This window comes from Aotus nancymaae, unplaced genomic scaffold (genome assembly GCF_030222135.1).
Source record: "Aotus nancymaae isolate 86718 unplaced genomic scaffold, 86718_ANA_hifiasm-v0.15.2.pri h1tg000009l, whole genome shotgun sequence".
In the NCBI taxonomy this organism is placed as follows: domain Eukaryota; kingdom Metazoa; phylum Chordata; class Mammalia; order Primates; family Aotidae; genus Aotus; species Aotus nancymaae.
In genome coordinates, this window is record NW_026988420.1 from 8,192,574 (window position 1) to 8,208,568 (window position 15,995).

Here is a 15,995-nt window from a genome sequence, read left to right on the forward strand (position 1 = left end):
TGAGAGTAAAATTTAAAAATTTCACAAGAGTTTATCAATTAAAGAGGAAATCGAGTTGACTTTAAAATTAAAGTATATTGACCCTCAGCATCACTTGCCACAACGTAGGTGGTGGGAAGTATAATGTTAGAGCCAGAAGTAGATTAAGGATTTGGCTTCCAGTCTATTATTTCTACTCTGAATCTTTGCATAATCCCTGCTTCTGTCCCTGTACCAGATCCACAGTCCTCAAATGGATAGATAGCGGAGCTGTTAAAAACCCACGACCTCACTTGCTGGTATACAGTACTATTCCCTACACCATAAAGCGCTTCTCGGAAACAAAATATACACGGGGAGGGGAGGTCGATTAAATTAAATCAGATCAAATCTGGGTGTGCATTAGACGCTGTTTTTTATTTTTTTAAAAAATAAAAAAATTTAAATAAAATTTTAATTAAAATTTTAAATTTTATTAAATTTTATTTTTTTAATTTATTTAAAATAAATTTAAAAAATTTAAAATTTATTTAATTTTAAATAAAAAATTTTATTTATTTTAAAATAAAAAAAAATTTATTTTTTTTTAAATTGAGATGGAGTTTTGCTCTTCTTGCCCAGGCTGGAGTGCAACTGCGCAATCTCGGCTCACTGTAACCTCTGCCTCCCAGGTTGGAGCGATTCTCCTGCCTCGGCCTCCCGAGTAGCTGGGATTACAGGCATGCACCAACATGCCTGGCTAATTTTGTATTTTCAGTAAAGATGGGGTTTCTCCACGTTGGTCAGGCTGGTCTCGAACTGCCGATCTCAGGTGATCTACCCTCCTCAGCCTCTCAAAGTGCTGGGATTACAGGCGTGGGCCACCGTGCCCGGCAGACGTTCTTCTTAATTGCTTGATTCCACTGTCCCAATAGCCGTCTGTCTTTTTCTGCCCCTATTCTTAGTGTCCATCCCCTAGTTGGTAACTTGGTGGCTCCTTCAGGTTTGCCAACTTTTTTTTTTTTTTTCCACCAAAACTAGTATGAGATGCTTAAGAACAGTGGCTTTGACGACTGTTACCAACTTTTAATACAAGTGCAGTCGAGACGGCAAATACTCAAGTTTGGGGGCGGACAGCACAGAGTCAAAAAGGTCCAAGAGGCCCCCGGCGAGCTACCACTGGGCAGCAGGGAGGCCGCGGGCAGGTGGCGGCCGAGGCCCGAGGCAAGAAGCACGGCCGGGCGGGGCGGGGCGGGGCGGAGCGGCTGCCGAGGAGCAGGGGCCGCAGGCGCCCCGCCCGGGCTGGTATGCGGCCGAGAGTGACGCGGGAGGCGGGGTCACGTGACGCCCCGTGGAATGCCAACAATGTAGCGAATGTCCCACTTGGGTCTGCGCTTTGGAACCGCGGCGTGAGCGCCCCGGGAAGATGGAGCAGTCGCCGTCCACGCCACCGCCGCCGCCCGGGGCTCCCCCGTCCCTGCGGGGCCAGCAGCAGCTCCAGCCACCAGTGCCCGGTCTCCTGGCGCGCGAGGCCCGGAAGCCGCGGGCCAGGACGCCCCCGAGGGTGTAGACCGCGCCCCACGAGGTGAGGGGGCCGGGGGCGGGGGTCGGGGCGGCAGCCGAGAAGGTGGCCGGCGTTTCCGAGGCGGTCGAGCCCTGCAGCTCCGCGCACTCACCGTGCGACCGAGGCTCCGGGAAGGGCGCCCGGCGGGGCGGCCGAGGAAGTTTGTCCGGACGGATCCCTGCACCCTGCCCCCACGGTCCGCGCCCGCCCGGAGCCGCCCCCGCCCGGCGGCGCGTCGTCTCGGCCGTGCGGAGCCCGCGGAGCCGGTTCCGGAGGAGCCGGGGAAGTTGGAGGCCGGCGTCGGGCGGGGGCCGCGGGGCTGCGCTGCTTTGTTGTGCGGCGGCGGGGGTGGCCAGGATACTGGCGGGGCAGGGGCGGCGCGGGCCGGGGGCGGCGCCCCAGATCTGAAGGGGCTGTAGCGCCGGGCGCGCCTCCGCTCCCGCTGTCCCCGGGGGCTCGGCTTTCCACCAGACGCCCAGCCGGGCGCCCCTGACAGCCCCGAGACCCCCGCGTCGGGCCGCGCCGCTGTCCCACGGAGCCGGCGTCGTCCTCCGGGCCGTACCATCGTCCCACGGGCCAATCAATTCTTCGGGGCCCGCCCCGGCTGTCCCAGCCGGCCGCACCGTCGTCCCCCGAGCCGACAGCCCCACGGCCGTGCGCAGCCGAGGCCGCGCCGCCCCTCAGCCCCTGGTGGCTGTGCCGCCTCACCCACGGTTGCGCGGTTCCCATCCTGTCCCCCGCGATCGCTCCGCCGACCCGCCGGCCAGTCAGCCTCTCAGAGGCCGCCGCACCACTGAGGCGCCGTTCCTCCGGGGCCGTGGGCTGCCAGGCCGTGCTTGGCGTCTCCCGGCCGGCGACCGCGCCGACGCTGCGAGTTTGCTAGTGGTCTTGGCGGGACGCGGCCCGAGCCGCAGGAGCGCTTTCGTGGCCATGCTAGCGGCTGCCGTTGCATAACACGCCGTTCCTGTGCCCTAGTTTAGCGACGTGTGGGGGGCTTGGCTTTCTCTTCTGATGCAAGCTCACCTGCACGTAGCTCCTTAGCGGGACTCCGGAGATGGGGATTCTGACATCATTCACTTCTTGCCATCACTTCCTCCAGCCCAACTCTAGAACTTCTGGGAGCTTTCCCTCGGGGATGGAGTGCGGCCTGGAGCAAACCCGTTTGTGAAGTCCAAGTCTCCGGTGTCCCGGGGGCTGAGGGCACGGGGGTGGGGGGGGGGCGAGGCGAGGAATGGACCCTGAAGAAGGTAAAACCCACCCGACTGGGGCTCCAGGCAGCTGGTAACAGGGTCCCGGGTGAGCTCGGCGGCTGGGAGGCTATTCTGAGGCCTTTTGATGAGAAATGCTGTTTTGGCAGGATCACCTTGAAAGAACTTAACTTGCAGCTTTTGTTGACAAAAATTTTGTTGTTTTTTGTTTGTTTGTTTTTAAGACAGGATCTCACTCTGTCTCCAAGGCTGGAGGGCAGTGGTGTGATCTCCGTTCACTGCAGCCTCTGCCTCGCAGGTTCAAGCGATTCTCCTGCTTCAGCCTCCCGCGGGGCTAGGACTACAGGCCCGTGCCGCCAGCCCAGCTAATTTTGTGTTTCTAGTAGAGACGGGGTTTCGGGGTTTCGCGGTTTCGCTGTGTTGGCTAGGCTGGTTTTGAAGTCCTGACCTCAGGTGATCCACCCTCCTCGGTCTTCCAGAGTGCTGGGATTGCAGGTGTGAGCCATCGCGCCCCACCTGAGGAGAATTTTGAACAAGAACTTTTACATTTTCACGCTTCTCTGGCATGGGTATAAGTGTTTTTAATGTAATAGCATTAAAAAAATATTTCACCTTAACTATGAAGCCGTAGAGTATACATACATTTGGCCAGTAAATCATTCAGATTGATAGCTGAACAGCTCTTTTCACAAAATATTCAATAAATATGTACATTTTTAAAGGAAAGTTTGCCCATATTTTAGTAAGAAACATATATACTGAAATTTGGGAAATCACAAAATGTGTGTGATCTTACACAAATGTTCTGCTTAAAATTTTAACTTAGAAGATGAGAGGCCTTCCCTTAATCGTGGAAAAAGTAACTCAGGGCTGATTATTAGGAAATTTGTACTAAATCTCGCTGTATTTTTAGTAAGCTGCTTTGTATGTTTTTAAGGTTTCTTTTCTTCTGTAACAACTGTTGTAATAAGGTAGTAACAGAAAAAATACTCCAAAATGAGAATGTATAAATTTTTTACTATGTCTATTTAACTGTAATTATCAAGATATGTTATTCAGCCTCTCACAAAATTTTGTCTCATTATGCGGGTATAGAAGGCACTGTTTAATGAATGTACCAGCATTCCTTTGAAAATGAGTTTGTGAACATTTAATAACTCTCCAAATCTCAGGCAGTTTAAGGTATCTGAGCAGAGGCTAGCCTGTCTTGCAAAATTATTAGGGTGAATTACTAGAATCATACAATTATATAACTGGAAGGGATTTTTTTTGGCTTCTCCATTGAGTTTGAAATAGTTTATAGTGTAAATTGGGGCTGTACATGTTCCTTAGCAAATCACAGGGTTGATGGGAGGGGCTTTCCTTTGGTGGGAGGGGAATGCTTTTACAATAAGATTCCTTGTTATTTTAAATGCTGTGTTGTAAATAGCCAGCCCTGGGCTGCTACACTCCACAGAGGGGTGGGGTAGCGTGGGGGTTGAAGCTGATAAATTGACCATAAACACAGAGGAAGGATTTCTGGAAGCTGGGGTTAAGGAAGAGGTGTTCTCTTTTGTATTGGAAAAACCATACCAACACCATTTTTGAAAAGCTGCTTTTATAGTTTATTTTGTAATTAAAATCATGTGAAACTTCTAAACAGTATGTCTTACTGACTTTTTAAAAACGGTAGGCATGAAGAAATAACAGGATAAATTCAAATGCATTTACTCTGTCTTGGCTAAATCTGTTCAAAAAAGTGCTGAAATGTTCTGATGAACAGAAAGAAGGGATAAGACTTGATTGAAGTGACTGACTTCCAGCTCTTAAACATTCTCTGAATCTTCTTTCTTTTAAAAAGTCTATTGCTTAGTAATTCCTCTGGAAGGAATTGGCCTACAAATTGCACAAGTCCAGGGGCACTGTTCCCATTGTATGCTAGGTCGATGCTGCTCTCTGTGATGGCCTTTATTACATAGAGTGCCCTGTGCGGGCCTCTGAGTGTGAGGGAAGCCCTGCTTGGGCTATTAGTTTCACTTAGCTGTTCACTCAGTATTTTTAAGGCTAATGTTACATGATTATTAGTTTTATTTTGAAAGTATGAAAAAAGCAAGGTAATATTGGAAATAAAGCCATTGGTTATGATGTTAAAATTAGAATGGAAATTTGGCATTGTTTACTGTTTGCCATTCACCCTGGGAAGACTGTTGGTTATCATCTAGACCATGTCAGGTTAATTGTGACAAGTGTTTTAAGTTAATTCACAAATACTTTTTGTTTGTGGGACAATATTTGACATACATGGGAACTTTTCTGGGAGAAAAATGAAAAACATCCCATATTTTGTAGCCATGGTTTATATTTCTTGTTAACACTGATTGTTACAATCTTGTGGCATAGTTTATATCCTATACACCCTCGATCAGTTAGGATGGTAAGGATCTTAAGAATGTAAGCTGGATTTTGAAAGGAGTGGACCTCTGTTTGGAATAGTCAGCCCCTCTGCCTCTAGGCAGTTATCTTGAGCAGGAATGCTAAGGGCCAGTGTGATTCATTACTAGGTAACTCCATCATCCTTCTCAAGAGTCTCACTCTTGTTTTTTCAATAAATGTAGGTGGACAGCACCTGCCCCCTCCCCAACATTTTTTGCTTGTTTTGTTCATCTTTCTATTCCACATTTGAGCCTTTTCAGAGGAAGTTCCAGACTCCGAGAATAGCTTCACAATTTCTCCATCAAATTATAGCCCTTCAGCCTTTCTAATTTTGGTGAAACGTCCTTTTTTCTAAGATACTTTTTCCAAATGATCTCAACACCTTTCTGAAGAATCGCGCTCCTCCATGGAAATAGGCAGGGATTCTCTGGACAGTCACAGTATTTATTACATCAGTCCGTAGCAATGATTCTCAAATGGGAGGGGTGTTGTAACTCCCTAGCTGGAGCATATCCGAAACTTGGAGGGGTGCAGGGGAGGCAAGGCTTTCACAATGATTGAGAACCCCTTCTGGGCTATGGAATTGAATATAAGGTGGCCCATCCTGTTGGGTTGCTTGATACTAGGAATGCTCCAAAGAACTAATTATGATGTATCTGCAACTTGGTCACTCCATTGGGATAACTTGATACAGACTTCCATAGCTCAGTTTTTTAATGCCATTTATATTTGCATAATGTATATCATACAAGTATCATGTACAAAGCCGTCTAATAGAGAATGTGATGGTGTCTTTTTCCCCTAGACTGTAAGCTTATGTAGAAGTGAGACCCTGGCAGGGCATTGTGGCTCGTACCTGTAATTCCAGCACTTTGGGAGGCTGAGGCAGGTGGATCACTTGAGTCTAGGAATTCAAGAACAGCCTGGGCAACATAGCGAAATGCCATCTCTACTAAAAATACAAAAAATTAGCTAGGCATGGTGATGTGTGCCTGAGGACCTGGCTTCGTAGGAGGAGGCTGAGATGGGAGGATTACCTGAGCCTGGGAGGTTGAGGCTGCAGTGAGCCAAGATCTTGTCACTGCACTCCAGCCTGGGCAACCGGAGTGAGACTCTCTTAAAAAAAAAAAAAGAAAAAAAAAAAAGCGATACCCTGTTCTCCTTGGGTGAAACCTCATAGTGTCGAGTACAGTGCTGAGCACACGTATGGCAAAGCCAAACCCTCTGAGGCCTTGTGATGACGCTGCTATTGGAGAGTGGGAATTCTTCTAAAGTATGTTTTCCTGGATCCCTAGTGGAATGCAATCACTGCCTTCCTCAAAGACCCTCATTATGAGAGGTAGCCCTTGGCCTGTGGCTTCCTGGCCTGGACTGTGCTGGAGTGGTACATCCACATAGTGGTTTATGATTCTGACATTTAGCATCTGGCTGGAGGCCTGGTCCGTCTGCCTGATTTAGTTTCAGCTTTGCTAGTTAATTATAGTAGGGATATGATTTAAATAATAGCTGGAATTTTAGGTCCAAGAAATCCTGCTTCAGAAAATGCCAACGTTTGTCATTAGTGCAAGTCCCATGAGACATTGGTTTGGTTGATTCCTTGGTTGCTGCTTGATGTGTGTTTGGCAGCCAGTGCAGGTTTGCGAAGCACTAGGAGAAATTAGAATAAAAATTCTTGAACATCTGATAGCATTTTCCAGGATTGGATTGAGGGTTGGAATTGGGTTTGGTGGGACCAAATTAAAGGCATGCTTAAAATTTTGCTCTCACATTGTTTACACAAGCCACCTATATTAAGCATGGGATTTAGTAGTTGCCTCAGCTCTGGATTTAGAGAATGAGGTGTTTTTGTTTTGTGAGTTGTTACAGTTTTAAAATTCCAATGTTTGTAGTTTCTTATTGAAAGTGTGTTTAAATTAATTGGTGATGCCAAAGAAAGTTAGATTCTTTGCTTGATACCCCCATTTTTTTTTAAGTCTACATCCATGAGGGTTGTATTTATAAAACTCTTGATGAAAGAAAATTTCCCATATGTGAAGTCTCATTAAAATGGTATACTAGTATGTCAGAGTTGTTCATTTCCAGCTGCAATCTTGACTGATGAGTATTCTCATGAAAATTCTTTCAAAAGTTCATAATTTGGCCATGAAATCAACTGTCTTCAAATACACAGCTTAAAATACACGGTCTCAAGCTGAAAAAATACTTTCATTCTTTATGAAACTGAAGGAAAGTTTCATCCTTTCTAAAGTATTCAGGCAGGAACACAGTTTATCTGTAGGTACTGTTTTTCATATTCACTTAACACAGGGACAGCCCTTGTGGTATTCCTGGACCAATGCCTCCCTACGGTGGGAGACGGGGAGAAAATCAGAACAGGATGTGGGGGTCCTCCCCCTTCCTCTGTACCAAACAAAACCAGGTGGTAGGTTTAGCAGTGTCAGTGAATAATCCTCTCAACCTTTCTGTATGTTTGAATTTTTTCATAAGCAAATGTTGAAGGGGAAATGGAAAAAGAAAGAAAAACCAGGACCCCTGATTTGGCTTCTGTTTAGGGGCATAGCCACTTAGTATTTCTTAGCTTAGGCATAGGTGTCGACATAGAAATGTCCAGACTTGCCTACCCTGGTTGCTTTTATGATTTGAATGTTTGTGGGACCTAAAGGTACTTAAAATCCCAGGTGTCTCCAGTAGCGCGACTCTGCTGTGAGTCAGTGCCTGTGTGGTGGAGGGCAAGTAGGGTGGGGAAGTGCAGCTGCCCTGGGGTTTGGGCTTGATGAGGAGACTTTGCCCTACTATATCCTACCCAGTCCTTAGGTCCAGTCTTTCATTGTGTAGCTATGTTTGTTTGTTTGTTTATTTATTTTTTTGAGATGGAGTCTTGCTCTGTTGCCTAGGCTGGGGTGCAGTGGAATTACTTGCCTCACTGCAACCTCCACCTCCTAGGTTCAAGCGATTTCTGGCTAATTTTTGTATTTTTAGTAGAGACAGGGTTTCGCCATGTTGGCCAGGCTGGTCTTAAACTCCTGACCTCAAGTGATCCGCCTGCCTAGGCCTCCCAAAGTGCTAGGATTACAGATGTAAGCCAACACGCCCAGCTGTGTAACTGTGTTTAAAAAGGGAGCCGTTGTTCAAACACGAGTTTGCTAAATAGGAATAGTTAGGAAACCTTTTCCCCCATTTTCTAAAATTGAGGTAAAATGTACAGAATATTTTAACCATTCATAAGTATACGGTTCAGTTAAGTGGTGTTAAATGCATCATTACTGCAAGTATCACCACTGTGTATATGTAAGACTTTTTTTTAAATCATCTCAAACAGAAACTGTACCCATTAAATAAAAAGTCCCTATTCCCCTTGCTCCTGGTAATCTCTCTTCTTTCTGTCTCTATGAATTTACCTACTGGAGGTAATTCACATAACTGGAATCATACAATATTTCCTTTTTGTGTCTGGCTTCTTTCACTTAGCGTAATGTCCTCGAGGTTCATCTTTATTGTTGCCTATGACAGAATTTCCCTACTTTTTATAGCTGAATAATATGCCATAGTCCTGCAACTTTTGTTCTGTGTAAACCAACCTTGGACACATTTCATTTAGACCTGCATGTTAAACTTCAGAGAAGGCGCTGCTGTTGATTGAGGCTTCATTCTCCTTGTTACCTCCTAAGACCTTCGGGGTGGCACTGACAGGTTTATCCTCATTGTAGAACTGAAGAAACAGACTCCGTGCTGAGTGACTACCTGTGTCTTTCAACAGATGCTGCATGGGCCTGTGCCCGCATGCCAGGGAGTAGATGGGGATAAACGAAACAGGATGCCCCTCATGGTGCTGTCAGGTTCTTCAAGAGGAAGCACACCAGCCAGTGATGGTGCTCAGGGAAGGGCTGGGAGGGAACATGCCGCCCCTTAGAAGTCAGGGAGATCCTTCTGTGAGAGGGGTTCTAGGCTGAGGTTTTGGAGTAGGAGTGAGCCAGGCAGGTGGGGTGAGTTGGGTTGGGTTTTTCTAGCTGAGAGAAAGGTTTTGCAAGTTAGGGAGGACGGGAAGTATTGGTGCCTTTGACATGCACAGGATCTGGCTTTTGAGCCACAGTCAGCATCCAGTGGCTCAGAACTGAACAGCGAGACGCCTGGCTGCAGGCACATTTCAGAGAGGAGTGACTTAAGCTTCTCTTCTCTGTGCTTTTCTGCCTTTGCTGTTGAAAGAAAGCTACTTTAACTTTCTGTGCATCATTGTCAAACACTGAGAGGAGTCACTCGACTGGGCGGGGTCGCTCTCACCTGTTATCTCAGCACTTTGGGAGGCTGAGGCAGGTGGATCACTTGAGGTCAGGAGTTCGAGACTAGCCTGGGCAACAGGGCAAAACCACTTCTCTGCTAAAAATACAAAAATTACCCGGGTGCAGTGGTGCATGCCTGTAATCCCAGCTGCTCGGGTGGCTGAGGCACAAGAATGTTTGAACCTGGGAGGCGGAGGTTGCAATGAGCTGAGATTGTGCCACTGCCCTCCATCCTAGGTGACAGAGTGAGATTCTGTCTCCAAAAAAATAAAATAAAAAATAAAAAGGAGTCACTTGGAACAAGCATGACCTGTTTCTATGTTCAGTTTGGTAATTTTTCCGTGGTCTTATCTTCTGACCTCATTAAACCTTTTTTGTTTAACTTATTATAAATCCTTAATTAGTAATGGTGAGAATTGATGAGTTTATCATGCATTACAGATTGAGCCTGCCGTCACACACAGCACCACTGTGATCCTCAGGGCAACCCTGTCAGGTAGACAGCAGCGGGATGTCGGACCCTTGGTTCTGTGCAGGAGCTTGAAACTCAGCAAGGTTAAGTGACAGGCTCAGACTGCACGCTCAGTGCCAGAGCTGGGGAAGGACCCAGGCCCCCTACCTCCAGCCACTTCTTTTTTTTGAGATAGAGTCTTGCTCAGTTGCCAGGCTAGAGTGCAGTGATGCGATCTCAGCTCACTGAAACCTTCACCTCCCAGGTTCAAGTGATTCTCCTGCCTCAGCCTCTGGAGTAGCTGGGACTACAGATGTGCATCATTGTGCCCAGCTAATATTTGTATTTTTAGTAGAGACAGGGTTTCACCATGTTGGCCAGGATGGTCTCGATCTCTTGACCTCGTGATGCACCTGCCTCTGCCTCCCAAAGCGCTGGGATTAGAAGCATGAGCCACCGTGTCTGGCCCCAGCCACTTCTTTAGCACTGAACACCCAGCTCTCAGTGAGTTTCCCTGCCCTGTGCTTTATTTTTTTTGAGACAGAGTCTTGCTATTTTGCCCAGGCTGGAGTGCAGTGGCATGATCTTGGCTTACCACGACCTCCTCTCCCAGGTTCAAGTGATTTTCCTCCCTCAGCCTCCTGAGCAGGTGGGACTACAGGCATGTGCCACCATGCCTGGCTAATTTTTGTATTTTTATTAGAGACGGGGTCTCACTATGTTGGCCAGGCTGGTCTCGAACTCCTGACCTTGTGATTCACCCACTTTGGCCTCCCGGAGTGTTGGGATTACAGGTGTGAGCCACCACACCCTGCCCACCACCCTGTGCTTTTTAGACAGGGTCTTGCTGTGACTCCCAGGCTGGAGTGCAGTAGTGTGACCTTGGCTCACTGCAGCCTCTACCCCCTGGGTTCAAGTGATTCTCCCACCTCAGCCTCCTGAGTAGCTGGGACCATAGGTGTGCCTTCTCCATACCTGGCTAGTTATTTAATTATTTTTAGAAATGCTGTCTTCCTGTGTTGCCCAGGTTGGTCTCCATCTCCTGCACTCAAGCAGTCCTCCCATCTTGGCCTCCCAAAGTGCTAGGATGACATGTGTGAGCCACTGGACCCAGCCTGTCCTGTGCTTTTTCACCTTTGGTCACTGCCCTCCTCCTCCACCACTGATGCTGCTCTCCTGGTGGGCCCCATTGTCTAGATAAGTGAGGTTTCCTGGCTCAGAGAATGGCAGCGCCACTGGCCCCATTTTTCAAATCAGAAACTTGGACTTATCTTTCCTATCAGTCCTTTCCAGTGAACATTACTTAATCCTATGGGTTCTACCTCTTAGTGCTATTGAATGTACCTACTTTTTTCTATCCTTTAACTACTAGCTATTTCAGATCCCCATAATTCTTTGCGCAGCCTTTCATTGTGACACATGGTATACTTTATTTAAATAGTTGATTTTCTCCTTTGCCTTCCCATCTTGAACTATGAGCTCCTTAAAGTCATAGGCACATCAATCTTTCTGCATCCCCACGACCTAGTAACAGGACCACCTCGTGTGGGTGTTCAGGTCGTGCACTGCTTAAGGGCCCTACATGTAAGAGGGCTTGCCTCACATCACATATATACTCATTTTTATGAGTGTAATCTACTTGGAGACTTTTAGCCACTCACAGAAGACCTGTGGCAGTAGAGACTCCCCTCCCCTCACAAAACATATGTGTCTCACATCTTCTGGAGGGCACACGTGATCGCTCTCCTCCTGTATGACTTGCACTAAGACCATTACTTTCCTGTGCCTCAGAGGTCCCGTTCCCGCCTTCCATTTGACTCAGCCTTTCCCCGCCCCCTCACATGCCTATGGTATCGAGGCATGACTATGCGTGGGCCGGGGCCACTGCCCGCAGGGCTCCAGAAAGCTTCCCAGGGAGAGTTGTTGGTTCTGTACAATAATATAGTAACAAACAAAAAACTTCTTGAGGAAGGGGTGCCTTCTTACAGTCTCTCCAGGGGCTCTGCCAGTCACTATACAGGAAATATTTTTACTGGGAAGTATTTGGTATGGTGGTGGAAACAGGGCCTTGAGCTGAGCACCCACTCTGCAGGTCCTCCCAGCCCTGGGCCTGGAGCCATGGCAGCCTGAAAGGCAGAGGTGCCATTTGTAGTAGCCCAGACCAGGAGCAACCTAAACATCCATTGGTGGTAGAACGGATGCATAAGTTATGATGTATTCAAACAGGGGATTTTACTCAGCAATGAAGACTAACAGGCTTCTGCTGTGCACCACATGTGCAAATATGCAAATACAGTGTTGAACGAAATGTGCTGTACAGAGTAGAGATTGCTTAATTCCTTGGAGATACATTTCAAAAATTGGTTAGTCTAATCCTTGGTGTTAGATGTCATGAAGGTGGTTCCCCTTGAGGCACTGATCTGTGGGGGCCTGGGGGCTTCTGGGGTCATGATAATGATACACGTCTTGATCTGGATGCTACTTACAAGAGTGTGCTCTTTTGGTGAACATCTGTCAATGTTATAGTCTGCAGTTTAAAAAATATGTTAAATAAGTGGATTGCTCATACCCTCTTCACTCCCAAAAGCCTTACTGTTCCTCCTGGCTTTCAACAGCTTCCCTTATTTATTTATTTATTTTTGAGACAGAGTCTCCCTCTTGTCGCCCAGGCTGGAGTGCAATGGTGCAGTCTCAGCTCACTGCAATCTCCGCCTCCCAGGTTGAAGGGATTCTCTTGCCTCAGCCTCCTGAGTAGCTTGGACTACAGGGACATGCTGCCACACCTGGCTAATTTTTGTATTTTTTTTTTTTAGTAGAGACAGGGTTTCACCATGTTGGCCATGCTGGTCTCAAATTCCTGTTTTGAGAGTGATCCGCCCGCCTCGGCCTCCCAAAGTATTGGGATTACAGGCATGAGCCACTGTGCCAGGCCAGCTTCTCCTCTTTAGAGCAGATTCCAGAGAAAGCTTTCCAGCCTCAGAATCAACCAGGACCTCCTTCAGCCACCTCCTACTCCCTTCTCTCTGCTCATGTGATGGGGGAGAGGATATCCCCGCATCCTGGCTTTAACGTGGAACTTTGTCGTAGTTCTTTTTCTTCAGTGCAGATTGTCTCTTGTTGCTCTTGCCCTTTCATCACTGAGTGAAAAGCACTTTGCCCCTTCTGTGCCTTGCTGGTGTGTCACTGCTGGTAAAAAGAGACATATCACAGATGGCTGCTCCTCTAAAGAATGTGAGTGAACCGGGAGGGCCTTCGGCCGTCCACTCACCTGGCAGCTCCATTTCATGGTTGAGCAGGCAGGCCACTGGCTGGGCAAATGTCCCATAAGCAGATGCCAACACCCCTTCTACCCCGATCTGTGCCTTTTATTTCAGACCTGAAACCCCTTCTCCTTGCTCCCTGGGGCTGCTGCTCCTCACCCAGAGGGTGTTGCACCTGTCCCTTCTAGCCCACCTTCCACTCAGGCCATGTCACTCTAGCTAAACCATGGACAGTGGCTGTCCATCCTCTGCACTGAGTCCGGACTCAGCATGGCTGGGAATTGAGCCTCTGGATACCTCCACAGTTTCATTCCCCACACCCCTTGCCCCCCAGTCCCTTGGCCTCCCATGTCTCCAGGAAGAGCCTGCACTGCACAGACCTGAATATGGTGGGTGGAGCCTGGAGGCTTCTTTGCATATGCTGTTCCCTCTGGCTGGAATTTGTTCCTCCTGACACTCAGGTCTAATTACTTCTACTTCAAAGCCTTTTCTTTTTTATTCTCCAGGCATCTCTTTTTTTTGAAGCTGTTTATTTACTGGCCTCACCCCAACTTTCACTTGACAGTAAACTTGCTGAAGGCAAGATTTTGTTTTTATTTATCCTATCAGTGCCTGAGATTCAGTAGATATTTTATTTTTTATTTTTTGAGTTGGAGTTTTACTCTTGTTGCCCAGGCTGGAGTGCAATGGTGCGATCTCTGCTCACTGCAACTTCTGCCTCCCTGGTTCAAGTGACTCTCCTGGCTCAGCCTCCTCCGTAGCTGGGATTTTTTTTTTTTTTTTTGAAAGAAAGAAACAAAGAAAAGAAAAAGAATAAAGAAGAGGAGGAAAAAGGAAGAGAAAGAGAGAGAGAGAATGGGAGTATTGCTTTCTTGCCCAGGCTAGAATGCAGTTTAGTAATGGGTATTGAAAACCTCTTTTATACCAATAATTATACTTGATGTTAACAGGAAGGAATAAGGGAAGAAAATAACAAACGAGGAGCCAACCAATATTTCATTTAAACCTATGAAATGCTATGCGATTGCTGAGGAGTGATTTACTTCCAATTATGTAGTCACTTATGGAATAGGTGTAAGGTGGTAATGTATGTTTTATGTATTTAAAGTGGAGAGTTCTATAAATGTTTATTAAATTTACTTGTTCCGGGTCTGAGTTCAAGTCCTGGATGTCCTTGTTAATTTTCTGACTCGTTGATATATAAAATCGTTAGCTCTTCTTGCTACATTGATCCTTTTGCCATTATGTAATGTCTTTCTTTGCCTCTTTTGCTCTTTGTTGCTTTAAAGTCTACTTTATCAGAGGCGAGAATTGCATCTCCTGCTTTTTATTTATTTGTTTATTTTTACTCTCTGATTGGTTGATAAATCTTCCTTCTTCTCTTTGTTTTGAGTCTTTGTGTGTCGTTGCATGTGAGATGGGTCTGGATGCAGCATACCGATGGGTTTTGGCTTTTTATCCGATTTAGAATATATATAACTTTAATACTGGCATTTGATGCTAGCTGGCTGTTTTGCCCATTAGTTAGTGTAAATTTTTCGTTGTGTTCATGTTCTTTTCTTTTTGATACATTTTTGGAAAGGCTGATATTGGTTGTTCCTTTATATGTATAGTGCTTCTTTCAGAAGCTCTTGTAAAGCAGGTCTGGTGGTGGTGAACTCTCTAAGTACTTGTTTGTTTGCAAAAGATTTAATTTTTCCTTTGACTATAAAGCTTAGTTTGGCTGGATAGGAAATTCTGGGTTGAAAGTTCTTTTCTTTAAGGATGTTAAATATTGGTCCCCACTCTTTTCTAGCTTGCAGGGTTTCTGCTGAGAGATCTGCTGTAAGTCTGACAGGTTTCCCTTTGTGGGTAACCTGACCTTTCTCTCTGGCTGCCCTTAGTATTTTCTCCTTCATTTCAACCCTAATAAATCTGGCAATTATGTGCCTTGGGGTTGGTCTTCGTGAAGAATATCTTTGTGGTGTTCTCTGTATTACCTGGAGTTGAATATTACCCTGCCTTGCCAGGTTGGGAAAGTTTTCCTGAATGATATCCTGAAGAGTATTTTCCAACTTGGATTCATTCTCTTCATCACATTCAGGTACACCTATCAAACGTAAATTAGGTCTTTTCACATAGTCCCATATTTCCTGGAGACTTTGCTCATTCCTTTTCATCCTTTTTTCTCCAATCTTGTCTTCTCGTTTCATTTCACTGAGCTGGTTCTCGACTTCTGATATCCTTTCTTCTACTTGATCAATTCGACTGTTTAAACTTGTGCATGTTTCGCGAAGTTCTCGTGTTGTGTTTTTCAGCTCCATCAATTCACTTATATTCCTCTCTAAATTGTCCATTCTCGTTAACATTTCGTCAAACCTTTTTTCAAGGTTCTTAGTTTCTTTGCATTGGGTTAGAACAAGTTCTTTGAATTCACAGAAGTTTCTTATCACCCACGTTTTGAAGCCTGCTTCTGTTACTGGAACACACTCGTTATCTATTAAGCCTTGTTCCTTTACTGATGAGGAATTGCGATCCCCTGTAGAGGGAGAGGCATTCTGATTTTGAGTATTCTCTGCCTTTTTACACTGATTTCTTCCCTTCATTATATATTTATCCGTCTGTTGTCTTTGTAATTACCGACTTTCTAACTAGGTCTCTGAGCAGACATCCAACTTGTTGATTCCCAGCGCTGAAATCTGAGCAATCCACTGCACCGGCCAAAACAGCGGTGTTAAGATTGATGGTGCTTTTCTGCCTGGGAATCTCCGGACTCTGCACCAAAAACTGGCGCGCTAAGGCACCAGCAAAACCGCCGCACGGGCCACAGGAGTCGCCCTGGCGACATGTGGGGCTCCTCTGCTGGGAATCTCCTGGTCCGTGAGC

General features: G+C 46.5%; 1 protein-coding gene across 1 annotated transcript in view; it reads left to right on the forward strand.

Annotated features, from left to right (window-relative positions):
- The first annotated feature begins 1,301 nt into the window (after positions 1-1,301).
- The window catches only part of LATS2 (large tumor suppressor kinase 2), a 98,438-nt gene continuing 83,744 nt past the window's right edge, over positions 1,302-15,995 (forward strand). The window contains exon 1 of the mRNA XM_064373536.1: positions 1,302-1,543. The gene's annotated coding sequence lies outside the window, so the exon portion shown is untranslated. The remainder of the gene's footprint in view (positions 1,544-15,995) is intronic.